General features: G+C 46.0%; 1 protein-coding gene across 4 annotated transcripts in view; it reads right to left on the minus strand.

The window, feature by feature from the left end:
• The window catches only part of hic2 (hypermethylated in cancer 2), an 83811-nt gene that overhangs the window by 17268 nt on the left and 42549 nt on the right, over positions 1-23994 (minus strand). Inside the window, exon 1 of one of the 4 annotated variants that reach the window (XM_080208649.1) lies at positions 15439-15504. The exons of the other annotated variants lie outside the window; for them this stretch is intronic. The gene's annotated coding sequence lies outside the window, so the exon portion shown is untranslated. Of the gene's footprint in view, positions 1-15438; positions 15505-23994 lie in introns of those variants that run through there. 4 annotated transcript variants of the gene reach the window in all.

Below are 23994 nucleotides of genomic sequence, written 5' to 3' on the forward strand. Positions count from 1 at the left end.
TTTCTTCTGGGTCCTCCGGTTTCCTCCCACAGTCCGAAAGGCGTGCTGGTTAGGTGGATTGGTCATGATAAATTCTCCCTCAGTGTACCCGAACAGGCGTGGTGAGTAGGGTATTTTCGCAGTAACTTCACTGCAGTGTTAATGTAAGCCTACTTGTGACGCGAATAAATAAACGTTACTTCTTTGTCAGAGTTGAAAATGTGAAACACTTTTCAAAAAAAAAAGAGGCAACGAAGCAAAATAAGTTAAATGTGAATATACAGAAACCAACATAGCTTATGCTTTGTAAAAGGCACACTCAGCCCCTTTCAGAGTCTGGTAAGCCAGTTTCCCAGATACCATCGACTTAATGAACTTACAGGTGGGTATTCCTTCTGCCACATCATCTGCCTGCAGCCATTCAAATGCTCCTTCCTTTGCAGCCAGCCTACTGAATAATTAGGAGAATTTATCATTGCTTTTCTCAGGCAGTTATTATTAATAACTGACAGCAATAATGCATTTGAACATGGACCAAAGTATACCCAAGAGCAAGTCTGGTATATTAATACTTTGAAAAGAGATATTTATCTGTGTGTCAAGTCCAAGGCTTGAAATTAAAGCCTTAAAATCCACAAGATAGCCGCAACAACAATTTGGGAACGAGGTGATTGTTCTGCAATTATTACACTCAGAATCATACAGGTTCTTCGGCCCATCGAGTCTGCACTAACACAAGAAACACCTGAACTCCCACTAACCTCATTTATCAGCACTTGACCCATAGCCCTGAATGTTATAATGTGCCAAGTGCTCATCTAGGTGCTTTTTTGTGAGGCAACCGGCCGTCACCACCCTTCCAGGCAGCACATTACAGACCCTCACCAGCCTCTGGATAAAAAGGCTTTCCCTCACATTCCCCGCTAAACCTCCAGCCCCTCATCTTGAGCTTGCATCCCCTCGTGACTGGCCCTTCAACTATGGGGGAAACAGCTGCCCCTCATCCACTCCATCCATGCCCCTCATAATCGTGAGCACCTCAGTCGGGTTCCCCCTCAGTCTTCTCTGCTCCAACGAAAACAACCCAAGCCTGCCCAACCTCTCTTCACAACTTAAATGTTCCATCTCAGGCAGCACCCCTGCCGAATCTCTCCTCTCCACCCCTTGCAGCTCGGTGGGAAAAAAAGAACACCTACTATTCCACATAAAAACATGGCAGTCTGATCGCAGAGCCCATTAGTTTACACAGCCTTTCACAGTCACTGGTCGCCTTTAGGAGTTGGTTAGCTAAGTTGGCTGGACAGCTGGTTAGTGATGCAGAATGACACCAAAAGCGTGGGTTCAAATCCTGTACCTGCGAAGGTTATTCACGAAGGCTCTGCCTTCTCAACCCGGCCTAACTCCTGAGGGTGTGGGTTAAATCCTCGGGTTAAATCACCACCAGCCTATGGTGATCTAGGACCTTACCCCGCCTCTGATGGGGATAATCACCTGCTGGAGTTATCACCTGTGTTTGCAAATGCTCTATAGCTCCACCCTTCCTTATTCCTGTAATCTCCTCCAGCCCCACAACTCTCACAGATATCTCTGCTCCACCAACCCTGCTTTTGTGTGAGCATCTCCAACATATATCACTGGCAGCCATGCTTTCAGCTGCCTCAAACCCCAAGTTCTGGAATTTGCTTCCTGGTGGTTAGCACTGCTGTCTCACAGAGCCAGGGACCCGGGTTCGACTCCTGACTTGGGTCACCGTCTGAGCAGAGATTGCACATTCCCCCCATGTCAGCGTGAGTTTCCTCCGGGTGCTCCAGTTTCCTCCCACAGTCCAAAAGATGTGCTGGTTAGATACATTGGCCATGCTAAATTCCCCCTCAGGTGAACCCGAACAGGCGCCGGAGTGTGGTGACTAGGGGATTTTCACAGTAACTTCATTGCAAGGTTAATGTAAGCCTACTTGAGTACCCTCAGCAAGTGTGCAGCAATTCCAGATTCAGGGACCAGAACAGAACCAACTCTCGTTGTTCACTGTCGTGTTCCCAGATGTGAGTCATTGAGCTGCACATTCTGCACAGAAGACAAGTGCTGAGACTGCCAGTTTCCTGTGCTCTTCTCCAACTCTCCGAGGACCCAGGTTTAACAAACTCTTTCTTTTATATTGGCAAACAGAACTTGAGCACTAAACCCGACAAGAACGGCGAAACTTAGCACGACAAGAGCAAGAAACAAGCAGCAGGTGTATGGAACTAATTGGAAAACCGTTAGGAATGAGCTGTTTTGGCACAATGACCTCCTTTCCCTTGTGAGGAGTCTATAAAAGGGACAACTTATTTACAATTGCGTTCAGTCAAAACAGGCTGGGTGGACCCAATCTCCCTCCCCATGAGATCCCATCATTGTTGCCAACTTTTGTTCACGGTACATAAAGTATAATGGAATCTGACTATACCCAGCGGCAGTGCTGCTGAAAGCCCGCATGCCAGCACTCACAGATTTTCCTCGCCAAACTGTTCTGGCACCGCAGCAGTACTGAAATCAGTCCAACAATGTGGAAGACTGCCCATGTATTCCTGATCTGCAATGAACCCAGCCAATTAGTTGTCTCCTCCTAATCATCAAAGATGACAATGGGAATCATCGAAATACCAATCAGCAACAGTTGATCGGTGGCATTCACTTTGGGTTCCGTTAGAACCGCATAGCTCCAGACCGTAATCTAAGTGCCACACGCCAGAGGAGACGAGAGAAGCGGTCCTCAATATCAATTTGGCAGTCAAGCAAACCCAACGCCATACAGTCTCAGCAAAAACAAGCTTTAAATGTGGCACAGAGGGAAAACTCTGCAGAGGATGGAAGTCATACCCGACTCGGAGAAAGCCCAGTCACCCCTTCGCGATCTTCAACAGAATCAACATTATTCAGAAACCGAAACCATCAGCGTTCTGGCGCTCCGCGCCAACCAGAAATAGAACTAGCTCAGCCCCGATCAAGATTTGGTAATCAACAGTACCAACTCAAATCAGCTCAGGAAGACAATTTGTGCAGTCAACAGTTTGTTGGAAACAGGGTTGAGGGAGGAGGAGGAGAAAGCTGGTTTCGCGGGCAAGATGAGCTCAAAGAGGGCACGTGGGAGTTAGGGGAGATTTTGCTGGAGACCAAATGTGAGTTCAGGGGTAGGACGGGGGTGGGGAGCTGTACATTTGAGACTGATTCTGGAATAGCCTTGGAAGTCATAGAATCCCCACAGTGTGGAAGGAGGCCATTTGACCCATCAAGTCTGCACTAACAACAATCCCACCAAGGCATTCTCCCAAAACCCTACATAGTTACCCCACAAATCCCTCTAATCTCCACATCCCGGGACACTAAGAGGCAATTTAGCACAGTTGATCAACCTAACCTGTACATCTTTGGACTGTGGGAGGAAACTGGAGCACCCAGATGAAACTCACGTAGACATGGGGAGAATGTGCAAACTCCATGCAGACAGTGACTCAAGCCAGGAATTGAACTCAGGTCCTTGAAGCTGTGAGGCAGCAGTGCTGACCACTGTGCCACCCAAGAAGATTTGATGTGGTCCAGCCAGATCTGATGGTGGACAGCCAAATCAGTTCCCGGCCACATCAGGTCAAGTCTGCATCCCTTGGGCTTGAGATAATGCAGGTGAGGGCTGCTCTAGGGCGAATGGTGGGGGCGAGAGAGCGTGAGAGTGAGCGCACAATGGTTTTTGTGACGAGAACGACCAACTGTGAAGGTGAGACTACAGTTGAGAAATCAGTGCCTGAGGAAACATAGTGCAGGGACATTCTTAGATTAGTGAGCAAAATCAAGAAAACAAACAAAAAATATGGCTTTCATTAACAAGATTCCAATTCACAATCTCAAACTAGGCCACAGTCCAACAGCTATTCGCAGGAACTCATGCATTTATACAACAGCTAAAGAACACTGCTTTGGTTGCTACACCACAGTAAACATGCTAAAGATCAGACAGATCATACAGTTTAGATGCTACAAAAAAAAGTCAAGGGGAACTTGCCATAACATAACATTCAGGAGCACGGGCTAAGTGCTGGTAAATGGGATTAGGTGGAAGGTCAGGCATTTCCCACGTGCTAGTGCAGACTTGATGGGCTGAAGGGCCTCTCCTGCACTCTATGATTCTAAGAAAGTGTAGCAATGAAGGGTGCTAGGGATAGAGAGACTATTTTCACTGTAGAAAAGAAGGCTTGTCAGTAGCTTTGATATGTATTAGAGTTGTAACAGGATGAATAACGAAAGACAATATCCTGTGGCAAGAGAGCGAAGCAGACTATTCTTATGCAGATGGAGCTTTGTTACAGAGAGTGACGAAGGCAGTGATTGTTGCGTCTTTCAAGGGAGAAGGCAGAATCTTAGAAATTAACGGCAGAGGAGGCCATTCAGCCCATCCGTTCTGTAAGACAACCCAAAGCTACCAAAGCCCTCATCACCACCCCGTATCTTTCAAATTTCCCTTTAGTTTATGCTTTGGTCTCCACCACAAACATTTTCTGTGGATAACCATCTGAACTGGAGGAAGGCAAGAGTGCAGAGTGGGGAGATTAGTTTGGACTGTTCCAAAAAGAAAGAAAACAGCACAGGAAGGTGGGCCAAATGGCTTCCTTGCGTACTCACCTGCTCCATTTCACTTTAGCCACATCAGTCATCTTTACAAGACACTGGAAGCTTGGGTCATCATATCGATGCATATTCCCAGTCTCCCACTCTGTCTCAACAAAGCCGCTGCCCTCCAAGAAGAAGTATTCTTAGCCAATGCAGAGACCACTGCCTTCTGAAATCAGGTTAGCTCTGCGCACAGTGCTCAAAAAGTACATTAAGATTATGCAACGCTGAGATGCACTTCTCTTGAATGGATCAGCCCACAAAAGTACTTGGAAAGAGGCGAGGAAGTACAATGCTGCAGAAAATGTCTTTCTTTTGCTAATCACCTGCTTAAAAAAAGTGTCACCGTGTCACCTTCAAACTCACCATCCCTCCCATATATAAAAAAAAAACACCTTTTATCTTCCAACATTAGGTCACAAAAGGGAATTGTCGAAAGGTATTTTCTAGTGTGTAGGCAAGTTTCTCTCTCTCGCTGTCTGTCTCTTCCTGTGTCTATATCGCCACTAGCAAAACTGAAACCAGCACAATGAGCAACTTTAACTATTTGCATTTTTCAGGACTAAAAAACAAATTGGGGAAAGAAGGCATTTGTGCAGACTCAGCAGTGGAAAAATAACTTGAACAATCATTTTACATAAAGCTGCCCTCTCCAGAAGGAGCATGGTTGTTTTCAACGAAGTAAGAAACTACTACAAAGCATTTGTAGCACAAACATTCAGCCTCGCAAGTCCACGCTGGTAAGCTACACACAAATCTGTTTTTGCTTCAGGACGCAAGTTAAATGGCAATTTAAACAAGGTTGCCTGGCTTCCCGTTTCCCACTCAGTGAAACAATGAAGTAAATGACTTTTGGACGAAGGGTAGCCTTCACCAAGGACCCAACTCTTGCTGAGGGCGACTTGTAGAGTCCCTACAGTGCAGAATGAGGCCATTCGGCCCATCAAGTCTGCACTGACAAAAATCCCACCCAGGCCCTATCCTTGTAGCCCCCACATAATCCCCCGATACTAAGGGGCAATCCCACCCAGACTTGTTCCGCATAATCCCAAGTATTTACCCCACTAATCCCCCTTGGGACACTAAAGGGGCAATTTAGCACGGCCAATCCACCTAACCTGCACAATCTTTGGGGCACCTAGAGGAAGCCCACGCAGACACAGGGGGAATGTGCAGACGTCACACAAACAGACAGACAGTCACCCGAGGCCGGAATTGAACCCGGGTCCCTGGCACCGAGAGGCAGCAGTGCTAACCACTGCGCCACCGCGCCGTCCCTACTTGGCAAAAAGAAATTTGCTGCTGCACACATCTTAGTCAGACCCCATCAAGTTAAAGCAGACTTCAACTGCGCTTAACCTCAGATGCATTCCCAAATTCGTCAAACTTGCATCAATGAAAACAGAAAATGTTGCAGAAACTCAGCTGATCTGACATCTGCGGATAGAGAATTGAGCCAACGTTTCGAATCTGGACGCCTCTTAGTCAGAGAAATGTTGGCTCGATTCTCTCTTCCACAGGTGTTGTCAGACCAGCTGAGTTTCTGCAGCATTTTCAGTTTTTGTTTCAGATTGCAGCATCCTCAGTATTTTGCCTTTACCTGAAGTGAACCTTGTCAAAACTCGAGAAGAGGAAATTTCATTGACCCAATATTTAGAATACTTACCTTCATAGAGAGGTTTCATAAAGCTAGACTCATATCCTTGCCAACTCATCTTTGCAAATTATATTTTTTTAAAAATTAGGTGTTTCCTAATTTGAGAGAATTTTTTTTTGCCAAAATATACTTTATTCATATAAAACCTGAATACTCAGCATTTGAAATTGTTACGACAGTGAAGTCCGATGATATTTACATTTTCTCTAGCGACGATATAGACTAGGGAATTTTCACTGTACCTTCATTGCAGTGTTAATGTAAGCCTACTTTTGAAACCAATAAATAAGCGACCAAAATAATTTGAACCGCTTCCACACCTTGCCTCTACCATTCCCTCCTGCTGACTAAAGAATGGACACTGGACAGGTTGGTACAGGAGAGCAGGGAAACACAAGAAGCTGTGGGGGGGGGGGGTGGGGGGCTGGTGGTGGTGGTGGGGAGAGAGAGAGAGAGAGAGAGAGAGAGAGGGAGGAGGCATGGCGTGGAACAATAGGAAATAAAGAGCCAACATATTTTTTTAAAAGGTATTCATGCTCACAATGTGATGGCTGGCACAGACATGATGAGCTGAAAGGCCTCTCTGTGCTATAAAACTCTGCGAGTCAAACTGTCAAAGTCAAATTCATCAAACACAATTTTCCACCATTCCCTTCCAGCCAACGTAGCTGGAAACCAAACCAGGGGACATGGCAGGGGAAACACACTGCCACCTTTGGGGACAGCTACTGAATGTCACCCATTTTCAAAACAACAAAGGCAGGTGAACAATTTAAAGTGACTGTTCTAGGTGGAGGAAGAGAATTCAGAAGGGGTCAGGGGACAGAACTCACCAGAGTCAACTACAGTCCCAATGTAGTGCACTGTTTCCTCATTTAACTACATTTACTTAAAACACACACACACTGACCAGGAGGAAGAAAGAACTGTCAAATGTTAAATTATATTTTCTCAGTGCAAAATACATATTTAAAAAAAATAAAAGTAAAAGCACAAACTTTTTGAATAGAGCATTCTCATCCCCAGCCCAGGGACAGAGGGATCCTGGCTTGGACACGTACTCTGCTGCAAGAACTCTCCCACGGGGGCTGCTGCTTCACACACTGTTCTTTTGCTCAACTGGGGCTTTCTGGTCGAACCAGCCCGACTGGTATTTGGGCAGGATTTGTGCACGGGGTGGACCACAGCAGTGAAGCTTTTCCCCATGGGTACGCATACTGGTACACTGCAGGACAGATACGTACAGGCACACACACACCCACACGTACATACAGACAGATACATACAGGAAGCACACACACATACAGGAAGCACGCACACACACACAGATACATACAGGAAGCACACACATACAGACACACACACACACACACACACACAGATACATACAGGAAGCACACACATACAGACACACACACGTACAGATACATACAGGAAGCACACACACACACACACGTACATACAGACAGATACATACAGGAAGCACACACACACACACACACACACACACACATATATACAGGAAGCGCACACACACAGGTACATACAGGCAGGCGCGAACACACACACAGAGGTACATACAGGCAGGTGTGAACACACACACAGAGGTACATACAGGCAGGTGTGAACACACACACACACACACACACACACAGCGCTGAAAATAGGCATGAAGTCAGCGATTAATGATGATGGAACCTCCTCAACAAATTCCTAACCTTGGTACTTGCTGCAGGGGAAAAGATTACATAGGGAGTTAACATGCCAGTGGGCTGGTCAGGGAGGGACTTCTTACTGCTGTTCAGATGAAAGGCAAACATTTAACTCCCAACTCTCTCCACTGCCTGGTCTGTTAGGTGCTTTAAACTTTTATTTCACATTTCTGACATTGGCTGGTGTATTGCTGCCACTTCAGGTGTTGTGTGTGTTCAACTCTGGCTTCCCACTCCACTTGCTCATTGCTACAAACAAAATAATTACAGGCAATTTGGGAATTGTGAAATGTTCCATGCACCATGTCTGCATAAACCGAGCTTCCCGAGCATTGATTTTGCCGGTGCCATACCTGGGAGACCAGCTCTCTCTACATTCTTTCCAAGCCAGTCTGCAATGGCCCTGTCTGAGACCTATTCAAGAAACTAACCCCCACTCACCCTCACACTTGCTCAAGTTTGGCTGCAGGACACCCATCATACAGGATGCCACGGGATTGAAGGCAGTTACTCCTTGATAGTGTGGGAGCCAGTTCCATTGAGTCCCTATACTGCAGAGGAGGCCATTTGGCCCATCAAGTCTGCTTGACAATCTAACTTAGTATTTTACCCAGGCCGTCTTGTTCACCTTATCCCCATAACCCCACACATTTACCATGGCTAGTCCATCTAACCTACACACCTTTGGACTGCGGGAGGAAACCGGAGCACTTGGAGGAAATCCAAGCAGACACGAGGAGAACATGCAAATTCCATACACAAGGCTGGAATTGAACGCGGGTCCCTGGTGCCGTGAGGCAGCAGTGCTAACCACTAAGCCACCATGCTGCGCCAGTTGGCAGGGATAATACTCTCGGAGCGAGGGCCATCAATATTACAGCAAATAATAAAAATGGCAAGACGTTGATTTGAAAAGGCACTGAGCGGGGGTGGGGACCTTGCTTTTGTTCAATTTAAAGGCCACTGAGTAATTAATGGGCTAGAAGTATAGTTTCATGATTGCTACACATGGGAAACCACAGGATTACTTATACTCAAAAGGAATCTTAGTAATTTTAGTATCAAAGAAAGGTGAGGAACATAATCTGCCCCCTGGAGCAATTGAAATTTTCCCTTAGAAGGAAATAGTTTGTCTCTTCGGAGATGGAAGCCCCTTAGAGTGAAGTCAACAAATTGTCTGGTGGCACACTTGTCGAGATCATTCTGTGCGACACAGCTGTTGTCCTTCAATGCAACTGTAGGAAAGTCACACACACACAGATAAATTAAGTGGGATGGTAAGATAAAAACTTACCAGAGCTAATCCAGCACCACAGTGATCTCTTCCAACAATATGTACATTCTCCAGTCCCCTGACACCAATTTATTCCTCACGAGATGGTCACAAGATGAATACTAAAGGAGACTGTAATTCATTCACCACCACCGTAAATTGCACAGACAGATCACATACCTCCCTCGCCTCGCAACCCCTAACAACAAAACATTTCTTTTCTCAGCTGGATTTACAGGGATAGCAATCACTGTGGCTGCAAGAGCAGGTCAAAGTTTGGGAATCCTGCAGCAAGTAACTCACCGTCTGATCCATCACCGGCAAGGCACAAGTCAGGAGTGCGATGGAATACTCCCCACTTGCCCGAGCGACACTTGGAGCAGCTCATCATCGGCCAGGACACAGCAGCCCACAATACACCCATCTACCTCTCTAAACCTTCACTCCCTCCACCACTGACGCACAGCAGCAGCAGCAGCAGTCTGTACGATGTACAATGTGCACTGCAGTAACTCGCCCAGGCTCCTTGAGCAGTACCTTCCAAACTCTCAACCTCCAGCATCCAGGAGGACAAGGTCAGCTCACGCACGGCAAAAATCACCACCTGCAAGTTCTCCTCCAAGTCGTACCACCCTAAACTGGGAACTTTGCAGTGGATACCGGGCGGCACGGTAGCACGGCGGTTAGCACTGCTGCTTCACAGCTCCAGGGTCCTGGGTTTGATTCCTGGCTCGGGTCACCGTCTGTGTGGAGTTTGCACATTCTCCTCGTGTCTGCGTGGGTTTCCTCCAGGTACTCCATTTTCCTCCCACAGTCCAAAGATGTGTGGGTTAGGTTGATTGGCCATGCTAAGAAATTGCCCCTTAGTGTCCAGGGATGCGTAGGTTAGAGGGATTAGTGGGTATAATATGTAGGGATATGGGGGTAGGGAGTGGGTGGGATTGTGTTCGGTGCAGACTCGATGGGCCGAAGGGCCTCTTTCTGCACTATAGGGTTCTATGAGTTCTGTCAGATATCGCTGTCACTGGATCAAAAACCTGGGAACTCCATCCCTAACTGCACTGTCACGTGGACTGCAGCAGTTCAAGAGAGTGGCTCATTACCCCCTTAAGGGCAATTAATGATGGGGATCAAAAGGGTGACAGTAACTCTCACGCCCAAGGACACATAATAAACCCAAAATCATCAATTTCCCCAACAGAGGATGGGCCACATGGGTGAATGCAGAAGCTGGTTTCTGCTGAAAGGTCATTGATCTGAAGACAACCCAGTCGTCCTCAGGTGTTGCCAGACCACTGAGTATTTCCAGCATTTTCTGGATTTTATTATAGGAAAGTGGAGCTCAGCTGAAGCATGGCCAACTTTACAGATTTTTTTTTAACCTGACTGGACGCGTTGATTCCTCTCCTTTGATATCAGGTTCTAAATTTACTCCTCATTAGTCTCAGTTTGGGGACTGCTTGGCCCAGTTGGCCAAGTGTGGATCAGACTAATTTTAACAAAAGTTTCGTTCCCTGTTCTGAGGTAGATTGGAGGCCCATCGCCTCTCCCAACCCATAGTATGAAGTAGAAAGGGTCAAAAGCTTCACCAACAACCTCTCCTGTTCCTCCCATGCTGATACTGTAGTTAAAGCCCAACAACACCTCTACTTTCTCAGAAGACTACGGAAATTTGGCATGTCAGCTATGACTCTCACCAACTTTTACAGATGCACATAGAAAGCATTCTTTCTGGTTGTATCACAGCTTGGTATGCCTCCTGCTCTGTCCAAGATTGCAAGTAACTACAAAAGCTCATGAACGTAGCCCAATCCATCACTCAAACCAGCTCCTCATCCATTGACTTTGTCTACACTTCCTGCTGCCTCAGCAAAGCAGCAGCATAATTAAAGACCCCACGCACCCCGGACATTCTCTCTTCCACCTTCTTCCATTGGTAAAAAGATACGAAAGTCTGAAGTCACGTACCAGCTGACTTCAGGACAGCTTTTCCCCTGCTGCTGTCAGGTTTTTGAATGGACTTACCCTGCAGTAAGTAGATCTTTCTCTACACCCTGGCTATGACTGTAACATCACATTCTGCATTCTTTCATTTCCTTCTTTATGAATGGTATGCTTTGCCTGTATGGTGCACAAGAAACAACACTTTTCACGCATGCTAATACACGTGACAATAATAAATCAACATAAGAACATAAGAAATAGGAGCAGGAGTAGGCCATCTAGCCCCTCGAGCCTGCCCCGCCATTCGATAAGATCATGGCTGATCTGTCGTGGCTCAGTTCCACATTCCTGCCTTCTCCCCATAACCCTTAATCCCCTTGCCTATCAAAAACCCATCAACCCGCGTCTTAAAAATATTGAGCGAGGCAGCCTCCACCACTTCAACGGGCAGAGAATTCCAGAGATTCACCACCCTTTGAGTGAAGAAGTTCCTCCTCAACTCCGTTCTAAACCGCACCCCCCCCCTTTATCCTGAGGCTGTGCCCTCTAGCCCTAAAATCAGAGGACTAATCAAATCAGAGATAATAACACAAATGTGGCACTTTGCCACTGTTCAGTGAATAGTTGCCAAGGCTTGCTTCTGGGCAGAGCACTCAAGAAGATAACACATGAATTTATGTCCCTTTGCCATGGGGACCGGTATGCCGGGGTTTACCTTTTCCAGATGGTTTAACATCTTGGCTCTCAACTTCATCATTCCCCTAACAAGTATCTGCAACTTCCTTTCAGTTTGTTTCTTAACCATTTCCAGGTTTTACCCTGCATCATTCCCAGTGCTCTTAAGTAGCAGTCCTTCCTGAAGGATTTCATGTTTATAAAAGCCAAACGGTCCGTCCTTTTAATTTCATAGAATCCCTACAGTACAGAAGGAGGCCATTCAGCCCATCGAGTCTGTATCGACCACAACCCCACCCATTTACCCTGCTAATTCCCCCTGACACTAGTGTCAATTTAGCATGGCCAAACCATCTAACCAGCACATCTTTGGACTGTGGGAGGAAACTGGAGCACCTGGAGGGAATCCACACAGGCACGGGGAGAATATGCAAATTCCATACAGACAGTGAGTGACCCGAGGCCGGAATTGAACTCGGGTCCTGGCGCCGTGAGGCAGCAACACTAACCACTGTCTCACTGTGCTGCCTCACATTATAAGAGGGTGTCGCTGGCTGTGCTAGCATTTATTGCCCATCCCTAATTGCCCTTTGAACCAAGTGACTTACTAGGCCATTTCAGAGGAGCATTTAAGAATCAACCACATCACTGCTCATCTGGAGTCACACTGAGGCCAGACTGGTAAGGATGGCAGATTTATTTCCCTAAAAAAAGGGCATTAGTGAACCGGGTGGGTTTTTTACGACAATCGACAATGGATTCATGGTCATCAGTAGATTCTTAATTCCAGAGTCATCCCACTTTCTTTCAAGGTGAGATTCAAACCCCAGTTGTTTCAAAAACCCAGTGATCAAACAGAAAGGTACTTGGGATCTCTGGACTATTAATCCAATGAGAATACCACTACACCATCACTTCTGTCATCCGCACACTACCTTTCTCTTTGATCACTGCTCCCACCTCCACCCCACCATCCCCCCCCCTCAACCATTTGCCATCCTCTGCTCAGTAAAGCAATCAAATATCCTAAGAGTGTGGTGTTCTACATAAATGTTTTTAAAAAGCAGAGTATGAAATTATTTGTTCCAGATGTTTAAAAATAACATGCCACATGGACATGCTCCAAAATGAACTTCCTTCCAATAATTAAATTCATACAGAAATTTGGAATATTTAAGCTGGGATAATCTGAATGGCTACAGGAGCTGATATGAAAAGGCAGTCAGCAGTTTTTCCAACAGGGACACTTCAATGACACAGTTCAAGACTGACCACTTCCAGTGACTGATGGAAGCAGATTTAAGCGGGTGTGCAAGATGACAGCAATAATCATGTCAGCATCATAATCACTGTTGTTTATGGGATCTTGCTGCCTTCATATTGGCTGCTCCGGTTATGTTCAAGCAGCTCGACAACATCCAGACCACAGCGGCCTGCTCAATGTACACCACCAATGTACACCATATTCACTCCCTCCAACATGGACGAACACTGGCAACCATGTGTGCCATCAACAAATGCTTCGCAGGAACTTACCAAGGCTCCTTCACCAGCACTTTCCAAACCCGTGAGCACTGCCGTTTAGAAGGATATAGGTGGATGCATGGGAATGCCATCACCGGCAAGTTCTCCTCTAGGCTACACACCACCCTGACTTGGAAGTATATTGCTGTTCCTTCAACGTCACTGGGTCAAACTCCCGGATGCCCTCCCTAAACGGCACTGTGGGTGTACCTACATCACATGGGCTGCAATGGTTCAAGAAGACAGGTCACTGCCACCCTCTCAGGGGTGATCAAGGTCGGACAACAAATGTTGACCTAACCAGCACTGCCAACATCATGTGAAAGAGTAAATAATTTAAAAAAAGCAGGGATCACACTTAATGATTCTTTAGCTGTGCAGTTCCTTGGACATCTAGGAGGAGATGAAAGGCATTATATGATTGCAAGTTTTCCTTAGCTTTGGGTTAAATTTCTTGGTTACACGAATTCTGTAAAATAGTTTTAACATGTTCAAATTAGATTATTAAGGCATGAACAGTGTTAAAAAAACCATCACAAATTGGATGATACCAAATTATTGATGGGTAAGCTACCACAATCAATGCTTTGACATCTTTGATGTAGGAATAATTTTCATTATTAATTTGTTCACAGAATGTGGGCATTGCTGGCAAGAATACAATGTTAGGGAGGGAGTTCCAGAATTTTGATCAAATCGACAGTGATGGAACAGTGATATAATTCCAAGTCAGAGTGTCATGTGGCCTGGAGGGGGCCTTGCAAGTGGTGTGTTTCCAATCATCCGGTGCCCTTGTCTTTCTAGAAGGTAGAGGTCGCAGGCTTGGCGAGTTGTCATGCATACTGGTAGACTTTACGCACTGCTGCCATTGTGTATCAGTTTTGGAAGGAGTGAATGCCGAAGGTGGATGGAAGGATTGCTGCTATTCAAATGGGCTGTACTGCCCTGGATGGCGTCATACTTCGAGTGTTGTTGGAGCTACACTCATCCAGGCAGGTGGAGAGTATCCCACCACACTCCTGACTTGTAAATGGTGGACTGGCTTTAGAGAGTCAGGTAGTTACACACCACAATTCCCAACCTCTGACCTGCTCTTGTAGCCACAGTATCTACATGGCTCAGTTTCTGGTCAGTGGCAACCCTCAGGATGTATAAAGTGGGGCTTCAGTGATGGTAATGCCATTGAACGTCATGGGGAAATAGTTAGATTCCTACTTGTTGGAGATAGTCATTGTGTTTTTCTGCATTTTGATGAACAATGATGTCAGTTAATTAGCAAGTTGCCAAAAGCTAGAATGAAGTGTGCCAACCACCCAAAGTTTATTAAAATCCACAATTTTTACAAGTTTTTTCCCAATGATTCTCTGGCTGATGTCTCACATCAAAAAAGACCCACAAAAATCATAATCATGAGCTGTATACTCGGGTATCAGATAGTTCCTCAAATTGAACACTAAACTTAAACTAATCTGCACCTTCTGATTCCATTTCACAAAACCTCAGAACAACTGTTCTCTTCTCGAGATGAGTGCAACTGTTACATTCTTCCTCTTTTCACACAGCAATCATTCGGAATGATGGGACAGCGCCACTCGTTGATTCCAATCTAACTTTGTCAAAGTGGCAGACTTCCTCTCCCGGGTGCCTGATCCTGAGACACTTACTTCAAGGCAAAGCAAAAAGCAGAACTTGCCAATGCATTACGTCTGCATGTACTGCAACGTGGGGCTGACATCACTGACCGGCAGCTTGGAAGACACTAGTTCAAATCCTATCAGGGCAGGTTGTGTAACTTGTGGGTTGGCATCAGAACAAAGTAGAAAGTTGTTGGAAACCAAATTTGTTCACTGGTACAATGCAGAGTGTGTGAGCGAGCGACAGAGCAAGTGAGAGAGAGAAAGAAAGTGTGAGAGAGTGAGTGTGTGAAAGAGAGAGAGAGGGGAGGAGAGGGAGTGTGGCATCGCTATTTGGTGTTCACAGATGAACAGCAGTAGCCATGTGTACTGTCTACAAGATGTATTGCAGGAACTTACCAAGATTCCTTTGACAGCACCTTCTAAACTCACGACCTCTACCATGTAGAAGTACAAGGGCAGCAGATTTATGGCAACCTGGATGGACACCAGACACTGCTTCACTGCCATTGTCAGCATCCCAACAACTAATAAAATAATTTGCTTAACAAATTAACTTTTGTAAAGAACCCAGTACAGAAGTGCTTTTCAGCACAGCAAGGCAGGATCAGCATCCTGCATCAGCAACAGTGACAATCCCCAGGATGTGTATAGTGGGGCTTCAGTGATGGTAATGCCATTGAACATCATGGGGACACAGTTAGATTCTCGCTTGTTGGAGATGGTCGTTGACATCGTTGTTTGTCAAAATGCACGTTTTCTTGTAGCCCTGAAGACATTTTCTCTTCAGATAATTATCCGATTCCCTTTAGAATGAACTCATGGTGATTTGATACTCTCGTTGCTGCCTTTCAAGATGAACTCATGTTGAGGTATGACATTTCCCAACCATTGTGTGTCCAAAATGGCAGCTGGCAGCAGGTCACTGGCCAGTCATAGCAACGTAAACTAAGTTTCTTTCCCCATGGATGCTCCCTGAATGGCTGGGTATTTCCAGCATTTTGTGTCTTTGGTTCAGCATCGGAGGCATGCTGCTTTTCTATCAGTTTCTGGAATGATCGAGTTACTTTTGTTTGCATAGCTATCTGGGTTCTCTATCTGTGAGTGTTGGTTGTAATGCAGGTTAGTCACACGCCAGTTTTGGAGCCAGAAAGTTGAAAGTTCAAATCCCCTTCTGGAGACTCGAGTACAAAGTCCAGGCTGATGGCCCAAGCTCAGTAACTGAGGGCCTGCGGCACTGTCAGTCTTTTAGATGAGACATTTGGGCAGCACGGTGGCACAGTGGTTAGCATTGTTGCCCCATCCCGCCAGGGCCCGGGTTTGATTCCGATCTTGGGTGAGTGGGTGGAGTTTGTGTATTCTCCCCGTGTCTGTGTGGGTTTCCTCCCACAGTCCGAAGATGTGCAGGTTAGGTTGATTAGCCAGGCTAAATTTTTCCTGAATGTCCCAAGATGTATAGGTTAGGGGGATCAGTGGAGGAAATATGAGTGTAAGGGGATTGAGTGGGGGAAAGGGCCTGAGAGTTGGTGCAGATTCAATGGTATGAAGTGCAGACTCGATAGGCTGAATGGCCTCCTTCTGCAGCTGAAAGTAAGTATTTGATGGACATTTGCTAAGTAATAAACTGAAAGTGGAGTAGGTCAATCACTTGGAGTGCTTGTAAATATACTGTATAAAAAAAGTAGATGCTTTGGGATACCTTTGAACTTGTAGAATGTTACAAGTTCATTCTTGTAATACCTGAAACTTGTAGATCTGCTGTGCTAAGTGTAATTTTACAAGATGTAAATTTTAAATTTAAACACTGATTCTATGAAAAAAATGGAGGCCCCCCACCTCTCAGTTGGACATTAAAGACCCCCCCCCCCCTCCGCCGCTCCAGCCTTATTTCAACAATGACATGGAGCGCTAAGGGTAAGCTTCACTGCTCAACCAAAACCACCAAAGCATCTTATTTGATCAATACTGCATTGCTGTTTGTGGAGCCTTACTGTGTGCCAACTGGTTAAACACAACGCCAACATTACAATAGGACAAAGGTACTGTGTAGGGTGTCAAACAGATGCAAGGCACTCAGAAGTTTGTTCGTTCTTTCTTCAGTTCAGGTGAGAACCACATTTAATGGTGCAAGGTCAAGCCTGCTAGAGTGATGTGCACACAGGGTAAAGCATTAGACGGTGATCAGAAGGTACAGGAAGGAGAATTCAAGGATGGCATTAGAACATGGTGGGGTGGAAAATAAGACAGATCCCTCAGTAAAGGAGTAGAAATAACTGATCATATTTTGTCACAAAAACTAGACACTGATGTAACTGTACGCTGGGAAAACAAACGTAGTTTTAAGGGATTTATGTTTGTATTGGTAAACATTAGAAATAAGGTATAGTTTTAAATGGTTCTAATTTCATGTTTCAGTGTCTGGAAGGATAAAACCATCAGGGGAATGGCACTAAGTGTGTTGCTGATGCAGAAAGCTGGCCTGCCATGCTGTGCTGAAAAGCTCTTCTGTACGGAGTTCTTTATAAAAGTTAGTGTGTGAAGCAAATTATTTTATTGGTTCTTGGGATGCTGTCAATGGCAGTGAAGCAGTGTCTGATGTTCATCCAGGTTGCTATAAATCTGCTGCCCTTGTCCTTCTAAAGGGTTAGATTCATGCTGGACAAAGGTGTTTGTACGCGTGGGGGTTTGTTTCAATTCCAACTGTATGTTGTGTTTAGAGGGGGTTACGGCTTGAACTGTAAACAGGCTGGCGGAAGTAGCAGTGGTTGCTTAGCAACTGGAAGCCCGTTTAAAAGGGAGGAAGGCTTGCTGTTTAGCCGAATTTGTGGGCAGTTGAAAGTGGGACACCAGGGAGTGAGCACGTCGCAACTCTGCCAGAAGAAAGACTGGACAGGACACAACCCTCTGGTGTCTCATCCCTTTGAGATGGGGGGTTGGGGGGGGGGGGGGGGGGGGGGGGGAGGGGGGGGGGGGCGGAAATAAGTGTCCTGTACACTGTACAAGACGAGCAGAGCTTTATTTGGTGATGGTGACCAGGTGCAGGCAACTTCAGCCGCAGGTTGGATGCAAACACTTAGTCGTTTAGTAGAGTGTGGAGATGGTTAAAAAGTGAAAAGAATGCAGGAAACAAGGTACATTTTAAAAGAGAAATCCAACAAAAAGGATTGGACCTTTTAAGGTGCTTTGAGACTCATTGAGTGCAGTTCCACCACTCACAGAATTACCTAGAATTCACACCACAGCAAGTAGTTATTGGTCTAACTATGCCTATATTTACTCTTCACACTGGCCTCCTCCCATCCTACTTCACTTACCATTTCAGTATATCCGTTTGCCTCTTTCTCCCCCATCTGTTCGTTTTATTTCCCTTTAAGTCTACCTTTTTGATGTGCGTCAATTATTCCTTGTGGTGGCAAGTTCCAATAAATCTTCGAATAAAGACGCTTTTCCCGAACTTAGCGAATGGCGTTTTTAGTTGTCTGTCTCCACTTGCCCAATACATTCCCAGAGTCCGTTGCAGAGCGCACAAAACTACCGAGTGTATAAAAAAAGAGCATCACGCAGCAAGATTTGAAATAATAAAAAAAAACGCACAGTGCTGTACTGCAGATTGGCATCTGCAATCCTCAGCAGACGGGGACCTCCCAATCTCAAGTTGTGGATTACTGGTGAAGGAAGGTTCACAGCTGACAAAATCGGTGCAGCTGGCTAATGGAAGAGCTGCTCTTTCCTCTGGTGTAGGTCAGTGGTGATGGTGGGGGTGGGGGAACAGTAGCATGCAAGGCTCAAAATGGCTACCAAAGTGCTACAGGTCATTGTATTTTGTTTATTCACTCAGAATCCCTACAGTGCAGAAGGAGGCCATTTGGCCCATCAAGTCTGCACCAACCACAATCCCACCTATCCCCATAATTCCACACATTTACCCTTCTACTCCCTCTAACCAACACATCCTGGGACACTAAGGAGCAACTTAGCATGGCCATTCAACCTAACCTGGACATCTTTAGACTGTGGGAGGAAACCGGAGCACTCGAATGAAACCCATGCAAGCAAGGGGAGAAAGTCCAAACTCCACACACACACCGACCCAAGCAAGATAGCGAACCCAGGTCCCTGGCATTGAGAGGCAGCAGTGCTAACCATGCCACCCCTCAAGGGATACAAGCCTTGCTGGCTCAGCCAGAATACCTTGACCATCTCCGACCAACCTCGAGATGATGGTGGTCAGCTGCCTTCTTGAGTCGCTGCAGTTCATGTGATGTAGGTACACCCACAGTGCTGCTAGGAAGAGCGTCTAGGATTTTGACCCGGTAACAGTGAAGGAACGGTGTCACAGTTCCAGGTCAGAACGGTGTGCAACTTGAAGGGGGAAAACACGCAGGTGGCAATGCTCTTCCGTGTCTGCTTCCCTTGCTTGACAATGTTTAATGGTGGCATTCTACCATGCATTAAATTTTACAGCAGTAATAAGCAATGTGTGCTGCCTGCTCAACTGGTTTTAACGTGTGTGTGTGTGTGCGTGCGTGCGCACGCGTGTGCATGCGTTGGGGGGGGGGGGGAGCTGCAGCTTCACAATACCAGTTTTCTATAGCCTGATTTTTGTTACCATGGCAATGTACTACAGGTAGACAGACAAGCTACATTATCATAGCCAACTGCATGAGAGAGGGTGGGGGGCCTTTTATTTGATGAATCTCTAGAGGAAATTAATGATCCTACCTCATTGCAGAATGCACCTCCATTAAAAACAAAATCACCAAGAGTGAAGACATTCAAAGGTACATGCTAACTTAGTAGGCACATCATTAATTTAAGCAAAGCAAAAGATATTGCAGACAAAATCAAGTTTAGCCATGAAGATAATTAGCTCCCTCTTGGTCAGGAATTAATTTAAGAAACTATTTTATACTTCAAGGGTGCAGCTAACACCAGGAGTGCGGTTTCCACTCTCTCAATTGCACCTGGGTGTAAAGTATCTCATCAAATTATGACTTCAGGTTTCAGTAAACACACAACTTCATTACACACCCTCCAGTTGCCCCAGGGAGTATCATGGCTGATAAGTTAACCAGCGTTTGCATGTTTAGTGGGCATGTGCAGTCACCAATTAGTGCATGGCAATTTGCACAAAATAAAACATTGGGAGTCAAATGATCAACTAATCAGTTTTTGGACTGGTATTGGCCGGCACTCACTGCCCTTCCGCTGGGACAAGAGTGAACGTCTCCTGGTTATGGTAATGAAGCTTGGGTAGAATTGTCCGAAACAGCTCAAAATATCATGAATTTTTGTTTTAAAAGCCTGAGTAGATGGGTTATATCCAAAACCATGGCCATGTGCGTTACCCATGAATCTTTATGCCAGCGCAAGATCCAACTTGAAGTTACTAGGAGGCATAACTATAAGGTTCATGGTGGGAGATATAGAAAGGATGTCTGAGGTAGATTCTTTACTCAGAGAGTGGTTGGAGTGTGGAATGCGCTGCCTGCTGTGATAGTGGAGTCGGACATTTTAGGAACTTTCAAGCGGTTATTGGATAGACACATGGAACACACCAGATTGATAGGGAGCGGGATAGCTTGATCTTGGGTTTGAACGTAGCCTGGCACAACATCAAGGGCTGAAAGGCCTGTACTGTGCTGTGCTGTTCTATGTTCTAATTATGGTGGCACAGTGGTTAGCACTGCTGCCTCACAGCGCCAGGGACCTGGGTTCAATTCCAGTAAGAAGTCTCAGAACACTCGGTTAAAGTCCAACAGGTTTATTTGGCAGCTTTTGGAGCCTCAAGCTCCTTCTTCAGGTGAGTGAGGACTTTTGTTCACAAACAGGGCACATGAAGACACAAACTCAATTTACAAGATAATCACTTGCCCCGATAATTACATTATCTTGTAAATTGAGTTTGTGTCTTTATGTGCCCTGTTTGTGAACACAAGTCCTCACTCATCTGAAAAAGGAGCTTGAGGCTCTGAGAGCTGGTGCTGCCAAACAAACCTGTTGGACTTTAACCTGGTGTTGTGAAGCTTCTCACTGTGCTTACCCCAGTCCAACGCCAGCATCTCCACTTCAATTCCAGTTGCAGGTCATTGCCTGTGTGTGCAGCCTGCACGTTCTCCCCATGTCAACAAGGATTTTCTCCAGGTGCTCAGGTTTCCTCCAACAGGCCAAATATGGGTTAGGTTGATGCTAAATTGTCCTTTAGTGTCAGGGAGATTAGCAGGATAAATACATGGGGTTATGGGGACAGGGCCTTGGTGGGACTGTTGTCAGTGCAGGCTCGATGGGCCAAATGGCCTCTTTCTGCACTGTAGGGATTCTATGATACCCCCAGTTTTGGCCAGAATGTAATTCCCCTGCTCTTCAAAATGCTGCCACTGGGCCTTTCCACTTCACCCGAGCAGGCAGACGGGGCCTAGGTTTAATGATGCATTTGAGAGGCGGCACCTCTGACTGTGTGGCACGCTCTCAGCACTGCACTGGAATGCCGGCCTTGATTTCTGTGTTCGAGTCTTTAGAGTATAAATTGAAATTGCACCTTGCGGCTCAAGAGCCGAATACTATTCACTGGCCACAGCTGGGGCTGTAGGACAGCAATCTTGAAGCCCAGCAATTGGCCAATGACTGGGGGTCCAAAACGTCCCACACGAGGTTAAAAGCCCTTCTACTGAAACCAAGTTCTATAAATTGTAAACGACTTCATAGAATCTCTGCAGTACAGAAAGAGGCCATTCGGCCCATCGCGTCTGCACCGACAACAATCCCACCCAGACCTTATGCCCGTATTTACCTGTTAATCCCTCTGACACTAAGGGGAAATTTTAGCACAGCCAACCCACCTGACCCGCACATCTTTGAATTCAACAGTTCTCTTCCTGAATTTAAAACACGGAGCTATGATGGAAACTATGTACTGTATAAAATACTATGCAGAAGTTATATTTTCGTTCAAGGTCCTTACAATCTTAAAAGTTGTTTGAAATTCTAATGTTCTTCTATTCGTATCACAAGTAGGCTTACGTTAAGACTGCAACGAAGTTACTGAGAAAACCCCCTCGTCACCACACTCCAATGCCTCTTCGGGTACACAGAGGGAGAATTTAGCATGGCCAATGCACCTAACCTTTCAGAGGGTGGGAGGAAACTGGAGCACCCAGAGGTGTCCCTGGTTCTGTGAGTCACTGTGCCGCTCCTTAATCTTCAGAATAGGACGAGTGTGTGTATGCCAGCTTTGTCGCGGCTATTAAACCCACAGGTAATATTTACAGCTTTTTTTAAACGAGCGTGTTCATCTTTTTTATAATAATCATTTACTAACCCAAAGCTTTGTTACAAAAGCCTAAAGGTACAATCACCTGATTTGCGGAGGCAAAGAGGGTGTTTTGTTTCTTGTAAACACTCCCCTACCCTCATTATTGCTGCATTGTTCCAGCGCTGTTTATATTAATGAAAACATTTGCAATTAGAGATGCAACTACTGCTATTTAGATAATATTTTTACACAACAAAATGTCCCAAGGCACTTCACAGGAACATTATAATGCAAAACTTGACAATGAGGCATATAATGGCATGTTGTCAAAAGCTTGCTGAAAGGAGCAGGTTTTCAAGGAGAATGTTTTAAAATAGAGAGAGGTAGAGAAGTTCAGGGAGGGAATTCTAGAGCTTGCAGCCTAAGCAGTTGAAGAGACGGCCAACAGTGGAGCAATCTCGGAGATTCCCAAGAGGCCAGAATAGGATGGGCACAGATCCTTAAGAGGGTTCTGAGGCTGGAGGCGATTACAAAGATGGAAATGGGTGAGGCTGCGGGAGATTTGAAAACAAGGATGAGGTGTTTAACCAGGAGCCGATGCAAGTCAGTGAGCACAGAGGTGACGGGTGAGTGGGACTTATTATTGTCACAGGTAGGTTTACATTAACACTGCAATGAAGATACTGTGAAAATCCCTGGAATTTCCACACTTCGGGTACACCGAGGGAGAATTTAGCATGGCCAATGTTAAATTTAGTTCAGCTGGGGCAGCATGGTCGGTGCAGGCTTTGGAGGGCCAAAGGGCCTGCCCCTGTGCTGCAATTTCCCTTGCTCAATGCATCTAACCAGCACATCTTTCAACAGTGGAAGGAAACTGGGAGCGTCCGGAAGAAACCCATGCAGACATGTGGAGAACGTGCAGATTCTACACAGACAGTGATCCAAGCTGGGAATAGAATCCAGATCCCTGGCACTGAGAGGGAACAGTGCTAATCACTGTGCCGGTGCGAATAAGAACCGGGCAACAGAAATTTAGATAACCCCGTGTTTCCAGAGGGTAAATTGTTGGAGGTCAGCCAGGAGTGGGCAGCACGGTAGTACAATGGTTAGCACTGCTGTTTGACAGCTCCAGGGACTTGGATTCGATTCCCGCCCGGGTCACTGTCTGTGTGGAGTTTGCACATTCTCCTCATGTCTGCGTGGGTTTCCTCCGGGTGCTTCGGTTTCCTCCCACAGTCCAAAGATGTGTGGGTTAGGTTGATTGGCCATGTTAAAATTGCCCCTTAGTGGCCTGAGATGTGTAGGTTAGAGAGATCAGTGGGTACATGGGTAGGGATATGGGGGTAGGGCTGTGGTCGGTGCAGACTGTAGGGTTTCTATGGTTTCTATGATTTTCTATGAGTGATTTGGAGTAGTGAAGTCTGGAGGTAACACAGGAGGTCTTTAGATGCAGTAAACAGCATCCATATCTCTGAGGCAGAAACTCTGGGTTCAAGTCCCACTCCAGAATTTGTTGGTCATGGAGGCTGTGTGCATAACATGGCAAAACTGGTTGATTATCAGTCTGTAAATCCTTCCAGGAGACCTGATGGCCAGCGTTCAAGAGTGGGTGAGTGTCTTGGTTGGCCATACTGCAGAAGGCAATGGCAAACCACTGCAGTGTTGCATTTAGCATCATCATGGAGGCTAGGATCCAAGGACAC

Source organism: Carcharhinus amblyrhynchos, chromosome 20 (genome assembly GCF_965287045.1).
Source record: "Carcharhinus amblyrhynchos chromosome 20, sCarAmb.v2.hapA, whole genome shotgun sequence".
NCBI lineage: Eukaryota > Metazoa > Chordata > Chondrichthyes > Carcharhiniformes > Carcharhinidae > Carcharhinus > Carcharhinus amblyrhynchos.